This window comes from Ranitomeya variabilis, chromosome 1, assembly GCF_051348905.1.
Source record: "Ranitomeya variabilis isolate aRanVar5 chromosome 1, aRanVar5.hap1, whole genome shotgun sequence".
NCBI classification, from domain to species: Eukaryota; Metazoa; Chordata; class Amphibia; order Anura; family Dendrobatidae; genus Ranitomeya; species Ranitomeya variabilis.
This window is the reverse complement of record NC_135232.1, coordinates 170,606,789-170,622,495: the sequence shown is the minus strand read 5'-3', so window position 1 is coordinate 170,622,495 and position 15,707 is coordinate 170,606,789.

Below are 15,707 nucleotides of genomic sequence, written 5' to 3'. Positions count from 1 at the left end.
GGCTGTGATGCGGTGGAATGTGATGTGATGCCCGACACCCAATCAACGCTGGCGTCGCTGTCTCTGCCTACACACAATCTGAACCTGAAGCGGAAGTCTGGGCTACAGCTGATCTCGGACTTCCTCTTCATGTTCATTTTGACACTACTAGGTTAAATAAGTCAATTCCTGCATTGTAACAAAGGCCTTGTCGTCTAAGATAAACGTTTTTACCTTAACAAACTTAACTTTAAATTAGTCACTGTTTATGTGATAATTAGCTAGGACTAGTCCAGCAGGGTATCACTTCCTCAGTCCAGCCTCAGAGCCTGTAAACAGCGTAGGATGTCAAACACACACATGATATTTTCCTGCACTGAAGAAATGATGGGGGGCATTAAAGCTAAGTGAGAATTGGAAAATGGCCCATTATTTATTTAAGTTTTTTGTGTTCGCTCTATTTTTCACAATGACAGACAACACCTCTAGACACAGCTAACGTCACTGGCTCCACCAATCACAATAGGCTATGTCACAACCGACTCTACTCCCCCTACCTTCACAATGAACTTTGCACACACTCATTAAATGCTTCAATACAAATGACACGGTCTGAGTCTGTTCACTGTGGCTAATGTCCAGGTGTTTTCTTCTAAAATAACAGGAGGTTATAATCTAACCCCACTCCCCCCCCCACCCCCCCGGTGACCAGTGTGAAAATTACAAAATAAACATTGACTAAAATGAAAAGTATATCCTTTCAACACGAAAACCTGATTTAAAGAATTCGTAATTTTCTGATGATAGCTTTTCATTAAGGAAAATTTCCATCACATATGAAGTGATGTGATTACAGAATCTGAGGCACTAAAGTAATGATAGGGACAATGAGGAAGACTGCCCATATTTCTCAGCATTGAGGACACCAAAAATGGGCAACATTTAGACGTCCAACAGGGCCGTCAGATCAGAACTGGCAGCAACCAGTGGGACCCAGCTACACCCATCTAGTGTTTGGAGATGTCTGGCCAGATGTGGTCTTCTTTGAAGAACTGTGGCCAAAACAATTCCTTTGACATGGAAACATGGTCAACTATGCACAAAACAATAGAAACTGGGCTGCAGAAAAATAGCAGCAGGATCTCTGAACTGATGAGCCAAAATTTGAAATATCTGACTGTAACAGAAGGTAGATTATTTGCAAAGGGCTGGAGAGTGGTACAATAATAAGTGTCTGCAGACAACAGTGACACATAGTGATGGCTGCTTGCAAGTTTGGGTTTGCATTTCAAAAAGAAGTTGGGGATTTGTTCAGGATAAATGGTGTGTTCAATACTGAGAAATACTGGAAGATACCGTATTTTTCGGACTATAAGACGCACCGGACCATAAGGCGCACCCCAAATTTGGGGTGAAAATTGCAGAAAAAAAGTTTTTTTTATAAGATGGGGGTCCGTCTTATTGTCCGAATTTACAGTATCTTACCTGAGGGCTGGCTGTGGCAGAGCAGGGTCACAGGAGGCATGGTGTCGGCAGAGGTGGGGTGATGCGGTACGGCGTGCACCTGAGCAGGGTCCCTTCCTGCTTAGGTGGGCAATGCCACGGCCTGGTGTCCATGGGAGGGTTGCAGCAGTGGTTACCGGCAGAGGTGCTGGGATGAGGAGCTGGGATGAGGAGGTGCTGGGATGAGGAGGTGCTGGGATGAGGAGGTCCTGGGATGAGGAGGTCCTGGGATGAGGAGGTGCTGGGATGAGGAGGTGCTGGGATGAGGAGGTGCTGGGATGAGGAGGTCCTAGGATGAGGAGGTCCTGGGATGAGGAGGTGCTGGGATGAGGAGGCGCAGTGAGAGGTATGGCGTCAGAGGGGTCCCTTTCCCCGGTGAGGTGATGCAGCAGCCCAGTAAGCAGCAGAGCCGGGTGAATACTGTTGTTAGCGGTGGTGGCGGCCATCTTCCCGAGGCCGCGGGTGCGCAGATGAAGCGCTCTGCTTCCCGGGGCTTCAGGAAAATGGCCGCGGGATGCCGCGCGTGCGCAGATGGAGATCGCGGTGGCCATTTTCCTGAAGCCACGAACTTCAGGAAAATGGCCACCGCGATCCCCATCTGCGCACGCGCTGCATCCCGCGGCCATTTTCCTGAAGCCCCGGGAAGCAGAGCGCTCCATCTGCGCACGCGCGGCCTCCGGAAGATGGCCGCCACCACCGCTAACAACAGGATTCACCCGGCTCTGCTGCTTACCGGGCTGCTGCATCACCTCATCGGGGAAAGGGACCCCGCTCACTGCGCCTCCTCATCCCCGCACGTCTGCCGCCGCACTTCTGCCACCACACCTCTGCCACCGTACCTCTGCCGCCACGGTAAGCCTGCATTGCGACTATTAGACGCACCCCCATTTTCTCCCCTTTTTTGGGGGGGAAAAAGTGCATCTTGTAGTCCGAAAAATACGGTACTTATGCATCACACAATACCACCCGGGATGCTTCTGATTTGCTCCAAATTTATTCTGCAATAGGATAAGACTCCAAACAGCCATCGTCATTAAGAACTATCTTCAGCATAAAGTCTTTTTTATTACCTCATAAAGAGTCGTGGAGGTGATGATGTGGCCTCCAAAAATCCCTGATCTCAACATCGAGTCTGGGATTACATGAAGCGGTAGAAGGATTTGCACAAGCCTACATCCACAGAAGACCCGTGGTTAGTTCTTCAAGATGTTTAGAGCAACCTCCTTGCGGAATTCCTGCAAAAACTATGTGCAAGTGTACCTAGAAGAATTGATACTTTGATGCTATTTTGAAGGCAAACAGCGGTCACACCAAATATTGATTTGATTCAGATTTCTCTTTCGTTCATTCACTTTGCATTTTGGTAATTGATAAAACTAAATTAACATTTCAATGTTATATTTCTACATCATTCTTGTCTCCTGAGGAAGTGACCACACAAAACATGCGATGGGGCAGCGGGAGCACCATCACTGTACCCTATCTTTCAATGTAAGTCCCTTTATCATTACTACATTGTACTATGCATGCACGCTATCAGGCAGCACTTTCCACTATATGCACCTTCATTTAACTAGAATTAGATCCATACTTATTTATGTGGACATGTGATAGGATTTAAATAGGGTTAAATACATGTGATTTGGTCTTCTGTGACTAATATATGGCATTTTCAGCCTGTGATACTATATTTGTATGTTCTATATGGTTATTGTAATTACTTATTTAATAAAAAGGATTTTTTTATGGTACTTATACTCTTTTTTTCTTGGTTAATTTATCACTCTGACTGTGCTGTATTTTTACACACCTGCCTAAATCTTTTGCACATACAATGAAAACATCTTGTAGGGAAAATAGCCCATTATGAACATTATTTGAAAAGAACCTTCTCTGAACCTGAGGATATTACGGTATATTCTACAACTTTAGTCTTTCCAACGGTTTAAGGCCAGTTTCACATATCCGTTTTACATGGTCGGTTTGTATCGACTGGCATCTGGTCCCCTAACCTGAACTTGACAGCCTCATAGGCAAATTAAAAGCTATCATGGTGTGGTCAGGAGACCTGTGGCCAGTCCATACATCGTGGTCCATACTCGGACCAAAAAGACAGACTTGTGAAACGTGCCTAAGAGTAACACAAATTTTCATGGGCTGACAGGTTATGTCTGAAGGTCTGCACATCATGCAGCAATGTAACCATATTGAATGGACTGACACTATCATGCACAGATGAATTATACTTATTTTCAGATATAATAGGAATTTATGGCAAGTTTCTGGTAACTACACTAAGGCATGCAGCCTGCTAATCAATAGAACGCTTTCCTTGCAGAAGAAAACAATATAGCAAGCATTAATAAATCTCCTCCTGATATAATTAGTTTATCGTAAGTTATTTGTGTACTTTCTTGTTGAACAGAACTGCAGTAACTATGAAATATCGATGTAATAACAGAGAATAAGATTTTCACATAATATGCAAATACTAGCAAATAATAGCATATGTTAACAAAATGAATAATTTTTCTATTCCCATATGACATACCGTATGTGTGTTGTTAATCAGTTCAGGGCAAACAGTTGAGTAACAAAAGTCTCCTTTATGCCACTTTTGCCAATTGACACTGCTGACCAGGGCTCAGTGTTACAAAGTGGAAAGAACTGAGGCTACCTTGGCACTAGGTCACTTTAGTCATTTAACCAGCATAGCTTTTGTAAAGAGACAAAGATGCTCCACAAGTCATCAAAGGCCAGAAGCATTTATGTAAATTTCAGAACTACATTTTACATCAAAGTATTTAACTTACACAACAAACAGAATAATAAAAAGAGACCCTGGCAATAGCATTGCTTGTAGAAGGATAAATGATACTTCAAGTGTAGATGTCATTTAACTGGGTATTTAAAAACAAGCATGCATCATTTTGTACAGCACATTAACTGTGCCATTAATTAAGCCACATTTTATGCCTCCCAGCTGTGTGATCCACGCTTCTTACAGCTCTCTTGCAGGCTCATGTAGTGTGCCGACAGAGCTCCTTGGCACTATGTGCTCCTACTTCCCTTCCTTTAGTTTCCACAAGGCGTTGCTTGAATTTACACTGCTGATGTACTATGAGAAACAAGATGGCAAGGAGAATATAGATGGAAAGAGAGCTAGTTAAGGAAGAAAAGAAATGAAATGCTAATGTATAGTGATGAACGAGTGTACTCGTTGCTCCGGTTTTCCCGAGCACGCTCTGATGACCTCGTTGTTAGTGTTCGGAGATTAAGTTTTCATCGCGGCAGCTGAATGATTTACAGCTATTAGCCAGGCTGAGTACATGTGGGAGTTGCCTGGTTACTAAGTAATCCCCACATGTAATCAGGCTGGCTAATAGCTGTAAATCATGCTGCTAAGGTGATGAAAACTTTATCTCCAAGCAGTCATAAATACTCGGAGACCACCCGAGCAACGAGTACACTCGCTCATCACTACTAATGTACTATAAAAACAAGAATGCAAATGTAATGCAAATGGTGTATGAGCGGAGCAGACATTGCAGAAATCCTGCAACGATGTGAGACACGGAGAAAGTAGAAGTGCTCATATGATTGGAAAAATGAGAAGACAAGTGACATTAAAAAAAGTGACATCACTGAGGAAAGGCAGATCTAGGCATTTACCTGCTTCATATCCCATCATTTCAGATAAGTTGTAAATCTCAACAGCTTTTATTAGCGATGGATGACCACTGCCACTAGATGTCTAACACCATGTAAATGGGGGCTGGTACAACCCCCATCAAATAGTGAATTACACCCACGTATACAAGATATACGAAGCATGGAACACCTTACAACTTTATTAAATAATACAGTGGAGCAAAGCAGTCTGGACTCCTTGGAACAGATATTGGGTACAAAGAGATTGTTCACAGTCATGCTCCTGAAAAGTAGTTCTTGCAATCTATGCTGAGTTAGAAGCATCCTCTATGTCCTTCCAATCAACCTTTGTGTGTCATTGTTCTTGTCTAAATAGGATTGTAAGATGTGGATTCTTCAGTGTTGAATCTATTCTTTATTGATGGTAGAATGCCACGTTATACTGCTATGTATTATATGCTACTATCCTAAGTTTTTTGTTTTCTTATTCTATACCTTTATTTTGAAAATTCAATAAAATTTAGTTATTAATAAAAAGCTTAGCAGCTCACTACTGTTGGCTGTTTTAACCTTTATGCAGCTAGGAGTTGGTTACACCATCTGTATAAGAGATGGCAGAGATCAGACTAGTAAGCACACACCTTACTTCCTGTAATTTGTCCTGCTTGTCTGTAAGTATAGAGGGATCAGTCCTCACAACTGGCAGTCAACACCAAGTAACAAGAGAAGGAGATGACTAGTGGCAATTATTTTAGAGAAGTTTGTTGCCTAAAAACATTGCATTTGGTTAAAAAAAGTATCTTACACTTTTTTTGTCATTAGGCTACATTAACAATCTAATCTGCATAGGTTTGTTGAGGTAACAATGGAAATTTAACACATGGTTTCTGATGTACAATGTCAAAGCTTATCTTACAATTTTTCAGTTCAAGCATATACCATCCTTCATATGCTGTTTGCAAGGGTTAGTTACAAATTAGAATAGATATAAAAAAAAGAAAAATGTTTTTACAAGACCCGGCTTGGCTTATGTCTGTTTCTTTTTCTGTAGTACAATAAAACAAGCATGTTGGGGGGGCCCCTGTGCATAAATAGTATATGGGCTCTTGATTTCAAACTGCTTGCTGGTTCACATCATATGCACATCTTTCTGTTCATCACTGGAACTACTCGTGGTGTCATAGCCACATTTTTATTGGAAAACACCGGATGTCACAGTAGCCTTTCTGACTGAAACAAACTTGTGATATCACCCAAATAAAACAGTTGCCATGTCACAGTACTCGCCATGCAGAACACATGGGTGATATCACAGTTGTATACCTAACAATTGTCATGTCACACAATTGTCATGGTACTTGTCTGTAATCCACTTGTCATGTCATAATAACTGACATCACTAAAATCCACAGAAACTTATCTTACTGAAACCAACATGTGATTCCAGGGTGGTTTACTGGACTAACAATCACTTGTATTTGTTACTTGATGTACTAGAAGTCTAAGCCTCAACTGTTTGGCATAGGCTAGGGTGCAGTGTCTAAGGAACCTCCAAGTTTTTCCCCGAATCCTGCAAAGAGTAGAGTTTTCTGTAAAAGGATTCTCAGGATGCAGTTCTGAGAATAGCCACAGATATTTGGTGGTGGCCATGATGGAGAAGTAGGGCGGTCAGGAATGAAGATCAGAGTTACCCTTATTAGAATATGACCAGCCACAGGATAAGCATTTAGCCAGGAGGAAGTCAGAAATCAGATTCAGGGGTAGAAAGACAGATAACATGCAAAAATTTCTGATGGTGAAGGCAGTCAGGAGGTAAGTCGAGGTTGGGAATAGATTCAGTAGTCAAGACAGAACAGTAGTAGGAATGGACAAGTCCCAAGAATATTTTGTTGTATTAAATGTGTATATGTGTATGTAATGTAGTGTAAGTATGTTTACATAATAATTATATCCAAGGAAAATATTACCCCTAAAATATCACTTTTATTAGTTTTATGGTTAAAATACACATATACTGTATTAGGATCACAGGGAAAATAGTAAACAAATAACAATCTTAACCTAAGTAGACAAGATTCTCAAGAGGGGGTGGGATGTGCGCTATCCATAACTTACCCTGCCTTGCTGTGGAGATTGGCACCCTAAGTTGCACCTATCCCTTTTGACCCAAAGGGGACAAACTAACAGAAAACCATCACAACATGAATAACAATAAAGTGCTAAGTGCAATTCAGTGGCCTATATCTATTAGGAGACCATGTAAGTACGTAGTAGTCAGCGCTCCTCACTAAATTATAGTATTTGATGCTTATCTTTATCAAAGAGCACCAGTAATAAACACAAAAAATGGGGAAAGAGAAACAGACCCATATAACAATGAGGTCAAAAAGATTTGTTTAGTAGAGTTGTTCAAGCAATAATACTCCCCTTTAGACTAGCATAGATAAAGACAGCAATAAGATGTTGTCATGTAAATATATAGTCTATATCCATTAGGAAGACCATACGGCTGGGGTTACACTAGAGAGAAATACGGACGAGGTAGAGGCGCAAAAACAACGCATTGCACACGGACCAATGTTTCTCTATGGGGCAGCTCCCATCAGCCGTATATTTCTCGGCCATATTTTACGGGCTAAGAAAATCTAAGGGAGCAAGAAAAATATGGATTACACACGGACCCTGCGTGTGACTTGCGAGAAATACGCACTGGTGTTCTATAGAAAAGCCGGTAATTGAGTGCGGTGTACAGTAAAATCACACTGATAGGTTAGAATAGAATAGATCAAATAAATGTCTACACATAGTATAGGTATATATATATATATATATATATATATATATATATATGTAATTGATACACACATATATATATTTAATACAGAGCTAGATAGTAGAAAAGCCGGTAATTGAGTGCGGTGTACAGTAAAATCACACTGACAGGTTAGAATAGAATAAATGTCTGCGCATAGTATAGGTATATATACATATATATATATGTAATTGACACACACATATACACTCACCGGCCACTTTATTAGGTACACCATGTTAGTAACGGGTTGGACCCCCTTTTGCCTTCAGAACTGCCTCAATTCTTCGTGGCATAGATTCAACAAGGTGCTGGAAGCATTCCTCAGAGATTTTGGTCCATATTGACATGATGGCATCACACAGTTGCCGCAGATTTGTTGGCTGCACATCCCAAAGATGCTCCATACAAGGCAGGATGGATCCATGCTTTCATGTTGTTTACGCCAAATTCTGACCCTACCATCCGAATGTCGCAGCAGAAATCGAGACTCATCAGACCAAGCAACGTTTTTCCAATCTTCTACTGTCCAATTTCGATGAGCTTGTACAAATTGTAGCCTCAGTTTCCTGTTCTTAGCTGAAAGGAGTGGTACCCGGTGTGGTCTTCTGCTGCTGTAGCCCATCTGCCTCAAAGTTCGACGCACTGTGCGTTCAGAGATGCTCTTAGGCCTACCTTGGTTGTAACGGGTGGCGATTTGAGTCACTGTTGCCTTTCTATCAGCTCGAACCAGTCTGCCCATTCTCCTCTGACCTCTGGCATCAACAAGGCATTTCCGCCCACAGAACTGCCGCTCACTGGATTTTTTTTCTTTTTCGGACCATTCTCTGTAAACCCTAGAGATGGTTGTGCGTGAAAATCCCAGTAGATCAGCAGTTTCTGAAATACTCAGACCAGCCCTTCTGGCACCAACAACCATGCCACGTTCAAAGGCACTCAAATCACCTTTCTTCCCCATACTGATGCTCGGTTTGAACTGCAGGAGATTGTCTTGACCATGTCTACATGCCTAAATGCACTGAGTTGCCGCCATGTGATTGGCTGATTAGAAATTAAGTGTTAACAAGAAGTTGGACAGGTGTACCTAATAAAGTGGCCGGTGAGTGTATATTTATATTTAATACAGAGCTAGATAGTAGAAAAGCCGGTAATTCAATTGTCGGCTTTTGCTATCGTCTTATCAAACCCGACAGGATATGAGACATGGTTTACATACAGTAAACCGTTTCATATCCCTTATATTTTTACATATTCCTCACCAATAATGTTAGAAGTGTTTGTGTGTAAAATTTGGGAGCTCTAGATGTTAAAATAAAGGGTTAAATCACAGAAAAAACTGGCGTGGGCTGTTATGACCCCAATGGCAGAGGGTCTCAGAAATAAATACCAAGTCTGCAAACACAAAAAAACAGCTCATAGGGCAGTGGTAACTGGGCTGACCGTATATCTAATCCTAGCACCACAAATAGCAGCAGCCGGGGAACGTGCCTACGTTGGTTCTAGACGTCTCGCGCCAGCCGGAGAACTAACTAACCCTAGAAGGGAAAAGATAGACCTTTCTTGCCTCCAGAGAAAAGACCCCAACAAATAATAACGGTGAGGTAAGAAGAAAAGACAAACGTAAGAATGAACTAGGTATTTAGCAAAGAGAGGCCCACTGACTAATAGCAGAATATAGTAAGATGACTTATACGGTCAGCAAAAACCCTATCAAAATTTCCACGCTGGATATTCAAGAACCCCCGAACCGTCTAACGGCCCGGGGGGAGAATACCGCCCCCTAGAGCTTCCAGCAAAATCAGGAATCACATTTAGTACAAGCTGGACAAAAAATAAGAGCAATACAAATAACCAAAAAACAAGGAAGCAGGACCTAGGTTAATTTTGCAAGAACCAGGACCAGCAGACAGGAGCAAACAGAAAGGACTGATTACAACGATGCCAGGCACCAGACTGAGAATTCAGGAAGTTCATATAGCAACACCCCTGGACTAACGACCCAGGTGGGTGCCAAACTGAGGAAAGAAAATCCCAGAGTCATATCATTAGTGACCACAAGAGGGAGCCAAAAAAGTCTAATTCACAACAGTGGGCGCAATTTTCTCCGCCAGAGTGGGAAAGCCAGTGACTGAGGGCAGATATTAATAGCCTAGAGAGGGACCATGGCTATTGCCCCCCCCGGCTAAAAGCATCTGCCCCCAGCCACCCCAGAAAAGGCACATCTGTAAGATGCGCCTATTCTGGTACTTAGCCTATTTCCCACTCCCGAGTAGCGGTGGGATATGGGGTAATAAGGGGTTAATATCACCTTGCTAAAACACACACACATTATGAATAAAGTATTTTAATGAAATAAATAAACACATGGGGTTTTAATACCTTTATTGTACTCTCAATCCAACTGACAACCCTCAATCTTCTGGAAAAATAAAAAAACAACAATATCCCATACCTGAGAGTACAATAAAGATATTAAAGATATTAAAACCCCATGTGTTTATTTATTTCATTAAAATTCTTTATTCATAATGTGTATGTGTGTTTATTTAACCCTTTATTACTAGTGGATTAATAATAGATAGGTGTCTTATTGACATCTCTCCATTACTATCCTGGCTTAATGTCACCTTACATTAGCAAGGTGACATTAACCCCTTATTACCCCATATCCTACGGCTACTTGGGAGTGGGAACAGAGACACTAAGTGCCAGAATAGGCGCATCTTACTCCTTTTCTGGGGTGGATGGGGGCCCTCTCTAGGCTATTAATATCTGCCCTCAGTCACTGGCTTTCCCACTCTGGCAGAGAAAATTGCACGGGAGCCCAAACAAGTTTTTTTCCCATGATTTAACCCTTTATTTTAACACCTAGAGCTCCCAAATTTTACACACAGACACTTCTAACATTAGTAGTGAGGAATATGTAAAAATGTAAGGGATATGAAATGGTTTACTGTATGTAAACCATGTCTCATATCCTGTCGGGTTTGATACGGAGATAGCAAAAGCCGGCAATTGAATTACCGGCTTTTCTGCTATCTAGCAAATATCACCGTACAGATGCCATACGGAGGTTTACATGCGCAAAATACGGAGACACACCTTGCCAGCGGATGACATACGGATCACTATTCAGGGAACATTTCTGCGTATTTGGTCCGAAAAAACGAACCATATTTTTATACGTTGTGTGTGACTCCAGCCTAATAGTGTATAAAAATCAATGGTCTTCACTAGATTATGATTTATTGATGCTTATTAGTTATCATGGAGCACCAATAACATACAGAAAAAAGGGGGAAAGCAGACCCATATAACAATGGGGCCAACAAAAATTGTTAAACAGTTGAAAAGGAACCCTTTTAGGTAAAACGTGTTAAGCAAAATGTCTTTTCAATAGCCAAGATATACGGGAACATGAATAATAAGACAAATTGTTTCATCAATGATAAACCCCCTTTTCTTAATAAAGCATAGAAAGTGGCAAAAGCAAAAAATAGATCCATGAGGATCATAACAGTGATCCAAAGTTACATTTAAATACGAAAGGACATACTCATTCAGTGTAACAAGCCCATCCTATATGAAAAGGGGGGTCATCAGTCTGCATTATGAATACCTAATCAGAGCACCATATGAAGACCCCCACAGGCCGCCCCAGGATACGAGCATATCATTACCTCAAAACTGCAAATAAAGATTACACAACAACCACAAGATGGATTTCCTCAACCAAGGTATTATTTTATCTGGTATAACGGAGCAGACCTGACACTGTGTGTAGGTAACTGTGCACAATGCTGCTGACAGGTTCCCTTTAAACCCTCAATAACTGCTTAGAGGAGTACAATGCTCAAATGTGAATGTTGCCTTACAAGAATAAAATAGATTTGTATTTTTTTGTTTGCTGTTTCAGTGAGTTTGTTAGGCTACTTTCACACTAGCGTTAACTGCAATCCGTCACAATGCGTCGTTTTGCAGAAAAAACGCATCCTGCAAAAGTGCTTGCAGGATGCGTTTTTTCTCCATTGACTAACATTAGCGACGCATTGCGACGGATTGCCACACGTCGCAACCGTCGTGAGATGGTTGCGCCGTGTTGTGGCGGTCCGCCGGGAGCAAAAAACGTTACATGTAATGTTTTTTGCTCCCGACGGTCCGCTTTTTCCGACCAAGCTTGAGCGGCCGGAACTCCGCCCCCACCTCCCCGCACTTCCCCGCACCTCACAATGGGGCAGCGGATGCGCTGGAAAAATGCATCCGCTGCCCCCGTTGTGCGGCGGAGACAACGCTAGCGTCGGTGACCTCGGCCCGTCGCAGTGCGTCGGGCCGAGCCCGACGCTAGTGTGAAAGTAGCCTTATCTGTGAGCTTTGAAACAGGTAGATAGGCACATAGGTGCTGTAGGCACAATAAGATATGACATTTTTATAATCAAGACACATTAACAAAATGGCTGGAAAAATAGACATTCACTGAAACAAAATATTCAGTTTTGATTTTGTCTAAGGTGAATTCACACACGTTAGATGTGTTACAGAAATTTCTGCTATTGAAAATTAATTCTTTTTATCTGAATGTATGGCAAGCACATGGATTTTTGTAAATCCTACTGAGATGAACTGGACTGGTTGGAAATATCTGTACCAAATCTGGTGTGTGCAAATTCACTTTAAGAGCTTGTTCACATGCTGCAGTTTTGCCGTGGAAAGAAAACACAGCATTTGACAGTATCAGCTATTTCTGGAAGATCATGCACATGCTGCTTATTTTACCTTGCAGGTTTGAACCATCCAAGTAGTCAAATGGGTGGGGAAAAACACAAGTAAAAACACATTAAAAAAGTGTAAAAAAAAGTGCATATTTTATGCAGCATTTTTCCTGCCAACACTTTGGGACTTGTTGCAGAAAAGTCTGCTGTAAATACCCAATGTGTGCACATGCCCTAATACTTCTCTGCAGAGACATAAATCTGCTTACCACCAGTAGATGTGAGAATGCAGAGCCGAGCTATTCACATTCATCACAACATGCAGTTCTGCATTTATAAACAGGTCGGCAATGCACCTAACTTACTATGCACAGAAACTAAGTCACTTACCTGTATATACAGCTAAGGATAAATCTACCAAGATAGTACTGAGTTTTTAAAATCATAAAAAATGTATGGAAAGTCTAGCTGCTTATGTGGCCAGATGTGTTAATTCCTTAGGACATTTCACACGTTTTCCTTTTGTAATAGGATAAGTATTGAAAATAGCCATTATACTATACTTATAATTTATCTTAATGTTCTACCTTTACTTTCAGACTGAATCGTGCCTCTTCCCTTCCTGATTTATTGACCCCTGAGTGATGACACTTTTGATCAGCATTCTCAAATGTTACCACTCCGCCTCTCATTTTACACTTAGTGACACTGCAGCCATTAGCACAGCACATTCCACTATCCACACAACGTGCTTGGTGTAATCATATGGCAATCTGTTTCAGTAGCCATTAATGGAATTAACTAATAGATTTATGTGTCTGCTGTATCTAATTTTGGTGATCTACAGAAGGTATATTGTTAGGCATTTAGATATGTGACAGCCCCGTATTACAAGCCCATGTCCCCAACCACTGGCTAGGAGTAACTTTCTTTAAATTGAATCTGTCAGTAAGATTAAGGCCTCTTTCACACATCAGTTTTTAGCCGTCAGGCACAATCCGGTTAATTTTGAAAAAAAACCGGATCCGTGGCAAATTGTGAAAAACATGCGACGGATCCGTTTTTCCGCTGGATCCGTTTTGTTTTTTTACCCGGATAGAGTTTGGACTTCCTGTTCCGGAGAGACAGAGAGAGAAATCCAGCGCTAATACAAGTCTATGAGAAAAAAATCGGATCCGGCGTCAACTTTTGCTGGATCCATTTTTTTCAAAATTCGCCAGATTCTGCCTGACGGCAAAAAACTGATGTGTGAAAGGGGCCTAACCCACCCAAGCCACATATGTGGGCATGCAAGTCTTTGAAATGTAAATCCATTAACACCTTTATATCTTCTCTAGCTGAACTAGAGAAGATACAGAGTAGAGCGACCAAGGTTATTAAAGGGAATCTGTCATATGTGACCTATTAATATGGGCATACAGGTAATAGAAATGTTACACAAGTGCTACCTGTATGCCTCATATTAATGGTCTTGTTGTAGAGAAATGTTATATTCTGTCTTCATGCTAATGATTTTTGCCAGGCTGCTGGGCGTGCAATGCCTGGAAGAAATCCCTGCCTCCTGTCCTCATTGTAATACTACCCCCCTCCCATGCACGATAAGGCCCGGAATCCTGCGCTCTGCATCCGGCACTCCCTCATAAATACATACCTCATCCTCCCTTCTATGGGCACTGTATTCAGGAATCTCCTGCGCAGGCGCCGGAGAGTCACTGTGGTTCAGCTGTGCGCACCGATAATATGCTCTCTCCACTTCCTCCCTGCACCATCATTACTAGGAACCATGTGTAAATAGTGATGACTACGCAGGGAGGAAGTGGGGAGAGCATCTTATCGGCCTGCACACCGGAAGTCCAGAGGCAGACATATCGCATGTGCAGCTGGTGCGGCTGCCCTGGGGCCCGATGGTAGAGGGGGCCCCTGCAGGGCAGCTAACACTGAGGGAAATCTGGCCTGTTTATCTGGCCCCTAGGCTCCGGAGGGGGCCCTAGCCAGATTGCCCTTATGTGTGGTGGGCAGGGAGCGATGCCTGCAGCTCCGCTGCCTACAGGAGAAAATCCAAGTGGAGCGGAACTGCAGGGATCCGTCCTGCTTCCTGCCTGCACTTCCTGTCTGACACAGCAGCGTGGCTGGATGACGTCAGTATGTTGAGTTCTGTTCTGTTCAGAGAAAGCTGCCAGCGAGGAAGATTGTTATGATCCGGTGGCCTTGGAGCCGCATGAGACCTTCTCTGGAGAAGGTGGTACCTGTACAGACCGCAACCCTAAACTGACACCGCAACTAGAAGTAGCCGTGGGGTGTACCTAACACATCCTAGACACCTCGACACAGCCAGAGGACTAAATAACCCTATAGATGGAAATGGGAATTCTATCTTGCCTCAGAGCAGAAACCCCAAAGGATAGGCAGCCCCCCACAAATATTGACGGTGAATATAAGAGTAAAGACACACACAGGCTGAAAACAGGATTTAGCAAAAAAGAGGCACTTCTAGCTAAATAGTAAAGGATAGGACAGAGTACTAAGCGGTCAGTATTAAAACTCTGAAAATATCCACAGCAGAAAATACAAAAATTCCACATCTAACTAAAGACATAGAATGTATATCTGCATCTCCAGAGAATCCAGCATGACTGAAAAAATCCAAACAAGTCTAAGCTGGACAAGACAAAACAATAAATTGTTCTGAACTGAAAAACACACTGCATGTGTGCTGCAGGAAAATAAACCAGACACTTATCTTGGCTGAATTGGCAGCAGAGCAGAAGGGACCAGACAGGGATGTAAACCCTCCAAGAACAATGGACAACTGGCACTGACTAATGAATCCAGCACACCTAAATACCGAATAGAGCTGCAATCAGCAGAAACACCTGCCCTGGATTACAACCCAGAGACAACTGCACTATCACAAACAACCACCGGAGGGAGCCCAAGAGCAGAATTCACAACAGAAGATGTTTCGACTGCGGGGAACATGTGGAGAGGTGAGTGTGGTGTGCGAGGGTGGTGGAGAGGGCAGTGATGTGGGTGATGGAGAGGGCAGCGATGGG